The 11841-nt window shown below is 45.9% G+C and overlaps 1 long non-coding RNA gene across 1 annotated transcript; it reads left to right on the top strand.

The window, feature by feature from the left end:
* The first annotated feature begins 3293 nt into the window (after positions 1–3293).
* On the top strand, positions 3294–11841 carry LOC112413831 (uncharacterized). Its single transcript, XR_003006040.1, has 3 exons — positions 3294–8177; positions 8537–8661; positions 11367–11841. It is a non-coding gene; the product is annotated as an uncharacterized LOC112413831 (long non-coding RNA).

Below are 11841 nucleotides of genomic sequence, written 5' to 3'. Positions count from 1 at the left end.
GTGAGAAGTAAATCTCCTCTTACTGGCAGGAAAAACTAGAGCTCCTTTACTGAAGACCACGCACCTAAAAGCCATATAGAATGGAATAACCGGGAGCCTACTCTATCTAAATGCTTCTTCCTTGTACCACACGAGGGGCAGGGATGGTGGGTGACCGGCTCTCACCAGTTAGGCTCCTGAAGGCTGTCCCCCATGTGCACTTTCCCCTTCCTCTCTCTCTGTTCCTTTAACTCCCCTTTCACTCCCAAGCTCTTCCATAAAATAGGCATCCAGGGCCACCAACAGATTTAAATCACTAGTTTCTGATTTTCTACCTCTTCTGACTCTAAAGGGGACGGGGTCTCATTAGTGGGGAAGAGATGATAGGTCCTTCCATTCCCATTCAGGAACGGCCAAGGCCAATGCCATCCTAAATTCCCCAAGAAAAAACACACTCTATCACCCACAATCCACCTCGTGTTAGGAAAACACAGTCTTACCATCAGGTTGCCCTTCCCCTACTCCTGTGAGCTAAGGTACAGTCTTCCCCTCCCTGGCCCCACTGCCATCTTATGAGGACTTCCTCACCAACCTGGGGCCTGAACCCTCCAAGAGGATGGCACTGATCCCATACAGATTATCTCTGATCATCCAGCTGAGTCCATTAGAAGGTGATGAAGGGAATTCATGTCATCCTGGTGCCGTGGTGAGAGTCTTCTGAGAGGCACTGGATCCAGAAGCTGTTCTGCTCAGCACATCTATTGATATTTTCCTGGCCAAGAGAACCCAGCCACACGGAGGCTGTAAGTGCATGGCATGCAGTGTTTGCTTTCTCAGGTGGCTTGTTTGGGACCTGCATTTCAGCAGTTTCAATGTTTCCTCTGTTTGTGAAGTTGACAAAAAAGGCTAGGGCAAGGGAGGAACCACCGTTAAATGCTCTCTAGGAGAGGCAGAGCACTTTAGGGCAGTCTCTTTCGAACTGCAGTCCTTAGGCCACCCGCATCAGATACTCCTGGAGCTCCAGACACCCACTGAATCAGAGCACGGGCTGTCTCTTGGTGGTTCTCAAGCTTGTTTGGGAGATAGGGTTCTAAGGAGTCATCGTGCTCCTTTCCAAACACCACGACGCATTTATATATTCATCCTGAGTTAACCAACTGCATGATTTGGTGTGCTTGTGTGATTAATTTAATTATAGATGAAATAATACTTCAGTTCAATATATTAAACTCGCCTGAGGAATTACACACACTAAATTGGAAGGCAAATGGTTGTACTGGACGCTCTCCCACTTGCACCATCAGGCCCACTCTCCATCCTTTTCCTCCCTGGTCTGTTCCTGGGAACTGACCAGGCTCCCTTTCCCACCAGCTTCTGGTTGGGTGTGGCCAGTAGGCAGCAAGAAAGAAGGGCAGGGGATGGAAAGAGAATGAGGTCAGAGTTTTTATCCTCTGGGTTCCTTCTCCGTGGAGAGGCACGAGGGGCCCTCAAGGCCCCTTCAAGCCTTGCATCAAACAGCTGTTATCTTCAAGTTTGGGCAACTGCTCCGGTCCCTTGATTTTAGGCCACGGCAAGTAGTCACTCACCACTGCTCCAGCCCCAGGGTACTGCAGCCTCCCTTAGTGGTTTCCCCGAATTCTACCCACACTTTCATTAAACACTTCTCAGTCACCTGTTTCAGTGAGCCACCTCTTTCTTGCTGGGACCTTGACCTACACAACAGTGTTATGTGGTTAATTACACAGGCCTTGGAATTAAACAGGACCCAGGTTTGATCTCAGCTCCGTCACATCCTTGATGTATGTCTGATCTTGAGTAACTCAGTTAATCTTGCTAGGCCTCAGCCTGAAGATATTCCTCACTGCCTCAAAGGGCATAATAACCAGGGCTTCCCTGGTGGCGCGGTGGTTGAGAGTCCGCCTGCCGATGCAGGGGACACGGGTTCGTGCCCCGGTCCGGGAAGAGCCCACGTGCCGCGGAGCGGCTGGGCCCGTGAGCCATGGCTGCCGAGCTTGCGCGTCCAGAGCCTGTGCTCCACAACGGGAGAGGCCACAGCAGTGAGAGGCCCGTGTACCGCCAAAAAAAAAAGGGCATAATAACCAATACGAGTCATGATTCTTGATGCTACCAACTGAATCCAATCCTGGCTAGCAAAGGAATTTAGAAAGATATTGGTAGCTCACAGAGTCGATGAGAAGGCTGAAGGACCCGTTTTAGAAAATGGCAGAAACCAAGTTATAACTTGAGACAGTCCAGTGGTGTTGCCGTTGTCACTGCCCCTGTACAGGTGAAGCCACCAAGTACTTGCCACCATACTATTCCTGGACTCTCAGTGCTTCAATTGCCTCTGAGTAAGTCACTTACAACTGGCCCTGCATCTTGTATCGCACCCCTAGGATCCAGAATCCTGGGCAGAATCATGCATTTGCCCATACTTAGGTCAAGTCACATGTCTGTACCATAGGTGCCAGGGAGAAGGGGCAGAAGAAATATCTGCCTCCATGCTCAAGGGAAGGGGGCCTCGTGAGACCCAAACACTGGGGCATAGCCCCCAAATGGGAAAGGTATTGGGTGCTGGAGAGCCAAAAGATGACAAGTGTTCATTACACAATCCCAAAGCTGACAGAATTAAACGAGATAACCTGCGTAAAGCACCTGGCACACAGTAGAACTTCAATCCATGGAGGTCACTCCTGGTGCTGTTATAATTGTGGTCTCCAAGCTCACGCCTAGACTAGGAGCTCAGGGAAGCACACACCTCTGACGTGGGGAGAGCCCCTGAGGAATGCTTTGGGGCCCGCCTGACTCACACACAGCTCTTACAGGTATCCTGTTTGAACCACTTGCTTCAGAATCACCTGGGCTGCTTGTTAAAGCGCAGGCTCCTGGGCCCTCTCCACACTTACCGAATCAGTATGTCCGGGGTGGAGCCCAGGCACGTGTCTGTTTGCTAAGCTCCCCAAGTGATTCAGCCATATGCCCACCCTTGAGAATTGTGGTGTGGCATAACACGAAAGATGGTGGGTCATCAGGAAGGCTTGACTCGGGCCTCAAAAGGCAAGTCAAATCTGGATGCACAGTGTCAGGCAGGCAGGGATAATGGTGGGAGGGGTTGTGGAATGTAGTGGTCAGTGGTCAATGATGAGAATGTCTTGGTGGCCTGAGGAAGTGAGTGGAGCAGAGGTGGGACATCAGATGGGTGGGTCTAGACTTGCTCCGGTGGAGAATGGGGAGCTACTGAGTGTTGCCCAATTGGGCTGTGACAAAATGAAAGCAGGAAGGAAGATGTCACAAGGGCAGTGATCTCTCTTTTCTGCTGCTGCTTCTGCATTTTCCTGAGCTGCCGCCTCTCATCGCATTTTCCTCAGGGTTTCCCAACTGCAAACTGACAACCAAGCCTCTCAGGGAAGATGGAAAACACCCAAGTGGGGCAACATCCTCCAGTAAATGGAAAAGGCACTGAAGCGACTGGCACACAGTGGGTCCAGGGAGCAGGATGGAGTGAGGGGAAGGGCTCTGGGGGTGGCCGTGCCTACCGCTGCTGCTCTAGGTCTCAGGTAAGGAGAGGCAGGGAGAGGGATGTAGATGGCCAAGTGGAGGTACCTACTAAGAGGGGTTTTCTCTCATTTCTTAAGGAGGGACTTAAGAGAGAATGAGATCAGGGTATGTACATGTTAGAGACAGGAAAGCAAGAAAGGAAGGTCGTGAATGCGGACTGTGCTGGTTGACCCCATCCCATCAGGGATTGGATGATGAAATAGAAGGTGGAGGTTCTTCTAGAGCATCTTGAGGTTGAGAAAATTATGTGAAGTCAAACAAACAGTCTCTCCTCGCTGTGCTGATATCCTGGGAGACGTCAAGAAGTGTAAGGCAGTCTCCCCCTAAAGGAATCAGGCGCTAAGGCATAGGGGCATTAATAGAGGAAAAGGCAAATGACGACAAAAGGGTCAAGCAGCAACATGAAGGCCAAACTATGGTGGAAGTCGCTCTAGCAAGCCACAGAGAGGGGATGTGGAAAGAAGGTAAGGGCAGACAGAGCTGGGTTCAAATCCTATCTCTGCCATTTTCTACCTATGTGACCTTAGGAAGTCCTCTCTCCTCTTTGAACTTCATTTTTGTCATTTGTAAAGAGTACCTACTCAGAAATACTCATTTGTAAATGGTACCTACTTCAGAGGGTGTCCTGAGAGTTTAAAAGCAGACTGATGTAAACTACTGGCTCAGGATTTATAGCACAGTAGGTGCCTAGTAAAAGGTATAGTGGATGATGATGATGTACCCAGGTGTAGGGTGATCAGTGGTATTGAGGACCTGTTCAGGTAGACTCCCCGTGCTTTCCTTTTGTCTGTATCTGAATATGGTATTTAAGCCAGAGTTCTAAACTACCTTGGGGAGCTCCTCATTTTACCCTGGGTATTTCCCACATATACATGAGGTATACATGTTTAAAAGCTTGTTTGCTTTTCTCTTATTAATCTTCTTTTATTACAAGGATCTCAGCTGAGAACTCAGAGGGTAGAGGGAAAATGATTTTTCCTCCCCTACATCTGTCAACCTCTAGCTTCCTTCCTCCACTGAGGTCTCTCCAACTTCAGGCAGCCTTTTTGGACCAGATCTATGAAACCTATGCTGGTAGTTTCACATATGTGCAGCCCACATCCGGTCCATGGGACGTACCCATTTCATTCACCCCAGAAAACTCATGGAGCCCTGGTGGATCCCCATACAGCCATCTTCTCTTCACTCTACCGTGGGGACAGCTAGTCATTGGCAGTCTCTGCCCATTGTAGTTCTCAGGTTTGAGTCAGACTCCAGTCTGCTGTGTCTCCCAAACTCCAGGGGACGCTTAACAAGCTCTCCAAGTTGTGACCCTGAAGCCCCTCTCCCTAAGCTTGTGGTAAGGGGCAGGTGTCCACTCCCTTCTGCGCCCACGGTCACAGGACACCAAAACTGTCTCCAAGAATCCTCTCCTAGTCTTTAAGATCCCCACAACTTTATACCCTTGATGTGGGCAAGGTTTAGATACCTTTTTGTGTGTGTTGCACTGGTCTCCCAGCTCACTCTGGAATGGGGCATCTATTTCCTTGGGACTTCCATTAGTCAAGGTTCAGCTGCAGACAACAAAATCCAATGTACCTATGTTAAGTAGAAAGGGATCCTTTTAAAATAGAATATTAAATGGTTTACAGAATCAGATCCTACTCTGAGCTTCTGGGAATGACTGTCAAAGCCAAGCCACACTACAGCGGGGGGAGATTAAGGGGCCACTGCTCTTCCCACAGTCAGCACTCTGAAGAATCAGCAAACTTTGCAAATCAGGAAGCTACTGGCATAGTTTCTCCAGACCCACCCCACGTCAGCCACACTCTATCCCACCAAAGTGGATGCCTTTTTCCCTACTTAACTCAGTTCCAAATTTGTTTCATACAAATGCCTTTGATGGGTAAAGCCTAAATTATCTCTGGAGCCCTAGCTGCCAGAAAACCTGAGAAATGATTGTGTAGACCTTTCATAATAAAGAGGCCCACGAGAAGGAGGTGGGAACGGAATTTAATTCCACAGCATCTGCCCAAACAATCTCAGCGAAAACTGAGATGCAAATAGTTCACATTTTAAAGATTTTCTTTCTTGCTGTCAGTGAAAGACAAATTGAGTGGAAAACAAACACCCACTCTTTGTTGTGTTATGGCAAATACGTTCTTTTATCTATTATAGAGTTATGTTATAACAGCAAGTTCCTATTCACCAAAAATAATATTTTGGATATTATTATATGCTATATATCACCCTCAAGCCATAAAAAGATACAGACCCAGAGAACAAATTCCAAACTTTATGGTACTTTTCTTGGAAACTTCAGTGTGTTCTAAAAAATGAATCCTATTTCCCATCCATCTACTTTATTCTATTCCTGGGATACTGACATAATCACTCATTGTGCAGTGACATTTGGAAAATTCACCTTCCACGGCAGTCACGAAAGTAAAAATAGTTCCACTTTAGCGTCCTGTAAATTGAGAGTTTTCAGAACTTCATAAAATCAGAAACGAGTACTTTAGGAACCAAGTGCAGGTCTTTGGGGGTAGGGGTTGCTGTTTCTACCAATTGCGGCTATTATATTGTGATCCTTCCTCAATCTTAATCCAGCCCCATCTTTGAAAGACTTGCCTTGAACCAAACTTCCCAGTACATTCGGACCTTGCCTTATCTAAGCCGCTCTCAGAGCTCTGTTGAGGCTGAGTTCTCCTTGAACTCTGTGAGGAATAAGTTCAGCTTTCTCTTATTAACACGTTGTGCTGGGGATATTTGAGAAACAGCACGGGACAATGTAATTAAATCCATCCATTTCCCCCTTATGACTTATGCTTTGGGGTCTTATTTAAGATGTCCTTCCCAATCTGAAACACAATTATATTCTGAATATTGTCTTTTAGACAATGTATGAAGAGAGTCTCACACATTATCTTCTATTAGCTTTACAGTTTTGACACAAACAGGACACAACAAAGAAATCTGCCCCTTAGCATGGTGGCAGGGTCTTGTTAAAGTCCACCTCCGTCATTTAGAGCTGTGCTAGTACTCTAGCCATTAACCTCATGTGCCTATTTGCATTTAAATTAATTAAAATTCAACGAAAAATAAGAATTCAGTTCCTCAGTTGCACTTGCCTCATGTCAGAGCTGAACAACCACACGTGGCGAGCGCCTACTGTGCTGGATGGGCAGGTACAGAACAGCTCCATTATTGCAGGAAATGGTGTCAGACAGCACTGCTTTCTGTATCTCTGTTTCAACATAACTGGCCGGCTAACAAAGCTTTCAGTTCCTTGTTATAAATTTAGTGTCTTACTAATACAGATGAAAACTTTTTATAGCACACTGTACTTTCACGCCTGGGTAGTTTGCTTTAGCGTTTCCATTTAACTAAAGCAGATTTTCCTCTTAGAGAATCACACTTCTGATTTTGTACTTTCCTTTCTCAGAGAAGGGTTTATATTATTTTGGTGCTTCAATCCTTTTGCCCTATTCCCCCCAAGTCCCCTCCAAAGCCTTCTTGCCCTCGCACAAAGCAAGTGCAAGTGCGGCCCATTTGGATGGATGAGGGGGATACACTGCCGGAAGCCAGGGTGCATGGGGGCTGCTCGGCAGTGGGCAAAGCGCTGGGGGGCCGGGTGTTGGAGGACAGGGTCCAAATGCCCAGCTCGGCTTTGATATCTTTCTGTGAAGTCTGTGAAACGTGGGCAAGTCACTGGCCTGCTCTTCAGCTCAGCCTCCACAAGAAAAAAGGCTGGAGACCCGCTCTGGGGTCCCCTCTGCATGCGATCAAGGCACATGCATGAACAGCGATGCAGAGTTGAGCAAAGCAGGGCTCACGCGGTTAAGTTAAGCCCCCTTGGCCCTTGGGGGACTCGCAGGCTGTCTAGAGAGGATGGAAGAATGTCCACAACAGGGTGGTGACAGAACACAGCACAGAATCAGGGCCAGTGCAGCCAGACGCTACGTGCTCAGGGCAGGGTCGGATGGTGGCTGCAGGCTGGAGTCCTCTGCACCAGCTTCTTGCAAGAGGGCCCCCTTGTGGCCCAACACAAGTGAGGCTAGTTGGGGAGTAGCCCCCAGAGGCATTCTGGGGGCTGGTGAGGGGGACAAGCTCCAGCAGCCTGAGGCACGACCAGCATGGAGTGGGACCATAAGGAGACTGGACACCCCGGGGGCTAGAGACAGGGTGGGCACAGATAATGGGGTCTTAACGCAGACCCAGGCCTCTAACCGAGCAGTGAAGTCCAGTTAATGCAGGGGAGCTGAGCACTCTCGTGAGCTCAGTAAGCAAGACACACAGTCAGGGACAAGTAGCTGTAGACCCCTCCCCAATTTGTCCCCTCTTCTCTGGGCTGCCTAGTGACCACTTGGCCTCCAGGTCTCTTCGTTACTTTCCTCAGAAACTCCAGCTTCCCAACTCCTCTCTCCTGTTGTCGCCCTTCTCCCTGGGGCTCCTGGAGGCCCAGCTCCGCAGCAGGACCGGGGCAGGGAGACTCCTGCTCATTTTAGGGAGCTGAGATAATTACGTTACCTGAACAGGACACTGTGCATACCAAACGCACCCAGGGAGAGCTGGGTTATAACCAACTGGGAAAAACCGTGAATTCAACACCCACTGGAATGTATGCCTGACCGGCGTGCAGTGCAGCAAACCCACCTCAGGTAAACTAGTCACTTAAAATGACCCTACTCGGTGTTCTTTAAGCCTAATCAAACTAAGTGTTTTAAAAACGTTTTCTTTGTTAGTTATCAAGTGCTTATAAATATTTTGTGCAAATAGTCTCTCTCCCTTTTTAAGTGAAATTTTTAATTTTAGAGTAATTTTAGGGTTCAGAAAAATGAGGATATTACACAGAGTTCCCATATATCCCACACCCAGTTTCCCTTATTGCTAATATCTTACATTAATGTGGTACATTTGTCATAATTACTGAACCAATAATGATATATTATTATTGACTAAAGTTCGTACTTCATTCATATTTCCTTAGCTTTTACCTAATGTCCTTTTTCTGATCCAGGGTTCCACCCAGGACACCTCATCACATTGAGTCTGCATGTCTCCTTAGATTCTTCTTGGCTGTGACCATTTCTTAAAATTTCCTTATTTTTGATGGTTTTGACAGTTTTGAGGAGTACTGGCCAGGTATTTCATGAAGTCTTTCATTTGAGAGTTGTTTTCTCATGGGGTTAGGGGTTTGGGGGAGGAAGACTGCAGGGGTAAAATGCTGTTCTCATCACATCTTATCAAGGGCTCATGCTATCAATGTGATTATCACTCTTGATCTTAACCTTGATAACCAGGCTGAGGCGGTGACTGTCAGTCTCGTCTACCATAAAGTTACTCTTCCCCCCTTCTCCATGCTGTCCTCTTTGGACACTATGGATGGCCCACACTTAGGGGGTGGGGAGTTATGCTTTCCCTCCTTGAGGGCAGAGTATCTACATAAATTATTTGGAATTCTTCTGCATGGGAGATTTGTCTGTTCTCCCCCATTTATTTATTTATTCAATCATTTCCTAGGAACCATCTTTACAGTTCCTTGAATTAAAACTTTGCCCCCCCCAAACCTCCCAGGGTGGAAAGACATCATTGACCTCCCCCATGCCTGGAACTCAGGACCCAGCTCAGGCCACCAAGGGCCCCTGACCACTCACAGGCAGAACACAAAGTGAAAGAAAAGAGGAACAGCCTCTTCACCACGGTTTCATTTTGGGCATCCCCAGGCGCCCCCAGCAACAGTGAAGGAGTGTGACGGGGTGGAAGGTGTGAGCTGTGGAGATGGGGAGGAGTTGGGCCACAGGGAGCAAGTGAGGCTTTTTAAAAATGTTTTGGTCACGCCATGTGGCATGTGAGATCTTGGCTCCCCGACCAGGGATGGAACCTGCACTCCCTGCAGTGGAAGCGTGGAGTCTTAACCTCTGGACCCCCAGGGAGGGCCCGGCTTTTTGCTTCAAAAGCATATTTTTTTTGAAGTATAGTTGATTTACAATGTTGTGTTAGTTTCAGGTATACAGCAAAGTTATTTATATATGCTGGATTCAAGTTCTTTCTCCCAATCCATAGCTTGCCTTTTTGTTTCCTTAAATAGGTGTTTGATGGGCAAAATTTTAATTTCTCATTAAGTCTAGCTAATCAAAATTTGAAATTTTGTGCTTAGTGTTTTTTGTGTCCTATCTAGAAAACATTTGACTAGCCCAAAGTCATGAAGATACTCTCTAATGTGAGGCTTTTTTCTTTTTAAAAATTTTTTAAAAGAGGAACAGCCTCTTACTTTCCTCTACAATGACATTCTAGAAGCTTTATCGTTTTAGTCTTTACATTTAGGTTTATGGTCCATTTTAAACTAATTTTCATATATTATATGAGGCAAGACTTGAGGTTCGCTTTTGTCCTTGATCCAGTTGTTTAAGCATCAATTTTTTAAAAAGACTTTTTTTCATATTTAATTACCTTTAGCAAACATTGATTTACTGTATATGTGGGCCTATTTCTGGATCCTCTATTTTATTCTATTGATCTATTTGTCCTTACACGAATACCACGCTGTCTTGATTACTGTAGCAAATATTTACATCAGATAATGTAAGTATTTCAACCTGTTTTTCTTTTTCAAGATTGTTTTGGCTATTCCATAACCTTTGCATCTCTGTATAAATTTTAGGATCATATTGTTAATTTCCACAAATAAAATGTCTATTGACTGATGAGTGGATAAACAAAATGTATATCCATACAATGGAATATTATTCAGCTATTTAAAGGAGTGAAGTACTGATATAACGTTGCAGAAAGTACTGCTACAACATGGCCAAATCTCAAAAACACTACCCTAAAGGAGCCGATCACAAAGCACCAATACTGTATGATTTTGTTTTCTTGAATTGTCCAGAAGAGGCAAATCTATAAAGATAGAAAGTAGTGGTCACCTGGGGCTGCAGTGTGGGGAGAGGCAGGAAAAGGGAGAGTGATAAGCTGGAAAGTGGCCTCCCCAAGGATATCCACATCCTAATCCCCAGAACCTGTGAATGTTACCTCATATTGCAGATGTGGTAAGTTAAGGATTTTTTTTTTTAAACATCTTTATTGGGGTATAATTTAAACATCTTTATTGGGGTATAATTGCTTTACAATGGTGTGTTATTTTCTGCTTTATAACAAAGTGAATCAGCTATACATATACATATGTTCCCATATGTCTTCCCTCTTGCGTCTCCCTCCTTCCCACCCTCCCTATCCCACCCCTCCAGGTGGTCACAAAGCACCTAGCCGATATCCCTGTGCCATGCGGCTGCTTCCCACTAGCTATCTACCTTACGTTTGTTAGTGTGTATATGTCCATGACTCTCTCTCGCCCTGTCACAGCTCACCCTTCCCCCTCCCCATATCCTAAAGTCCGTTCTCCAGTAGGTCTGCGTCTTTATTCCTGTCTTACCCCTAGGTTCTTCATGACATTTTTTTCCCTTAAATTCCATATATATGTGTTAGCATACGGTATTTGTCTTTTTCTTTCTGACTTACTTCACTCTGTACGACAGACTCTAGGTCTATCCACCTCATTACAAATAGCTCAATTTCGTTTCTTTTTATGGCTGAGTAATATTCCATTGTATATATGTGCCACATCTTCTTTATCCATTCATCCGATGATGGGCACTTAGGTTGTTTCCATCTCCGGGCTGTTGTAAATAGAGCTGCAATGAACATTTTGGTACATGACTCTTTTTGAATTTTGGTTTTCTCAGGGTATATGCCCAGTAGTGGGATTGCGGGGTCATATGGTAGTTCTATTTGATTATCCTGGATTATGTGGCTGGCACTAAATGCATTCACATGTATCCTTATAACAGGAGACAGAGGGAGGTCTGAACACACACAGAAGAGAAGGTGATGCGGAGATGGAACAGAGAGATTTGAAGATGCTGGCTTTGAAGACTGGAGTGATACAGTCACAAGCCAAAGAGTGTTGGCACCCACTGGAAGCTGGAGGAAGCAAGGGATAGATTCTTCCCTAGAGTCTCTGAAGGGATCACAGCCTTGCCAATACCTTGATCCTGGATCAGTGATACTGACTTCAGACTTCTGGCCTCCAGAACTGTGAGAGAATATATTTCTATTGTCTTAAGCCACCACATTTGCAGTAATAGGAAACTAATGCAGGATGTGACTGCTAATGGGCATGGGGCTTCATTTTAGGGGGACGAAATGTTCTAAAACTGGACTGTGATACACTGAAGTGTATACTTTAAATGGGTCAATTTTATATTATGTGAATTATATCTCAATAAGGCTGATATACGATGTTTGTGGGGACTCCCCTGGTGG

This window comes from Neophocaena asiaeorientalis, unplaced genomic scaffold (assembly GCF_003031525.2).
Source record: "Neophocaena asiaeorientalis asiaeorientalis breed wild unplaced genomic scaffold, Neophocaena_asiaeorientalis_V1.1 scaffold46, whole genome shotgun sequence".
NCBI classification, from domain to species: domain Eukaryota; kingdom Metazoa; phylum Chordata; class Mammalia; order Artiodactyla; family Phocoenidae; genus Neophocaena; species Neophocaena asiaeorientalis.
Note: the sequence above shows the minus strand (reverse complement) of the source record. Positions and strands in the feature narration are given on the sequence as shown.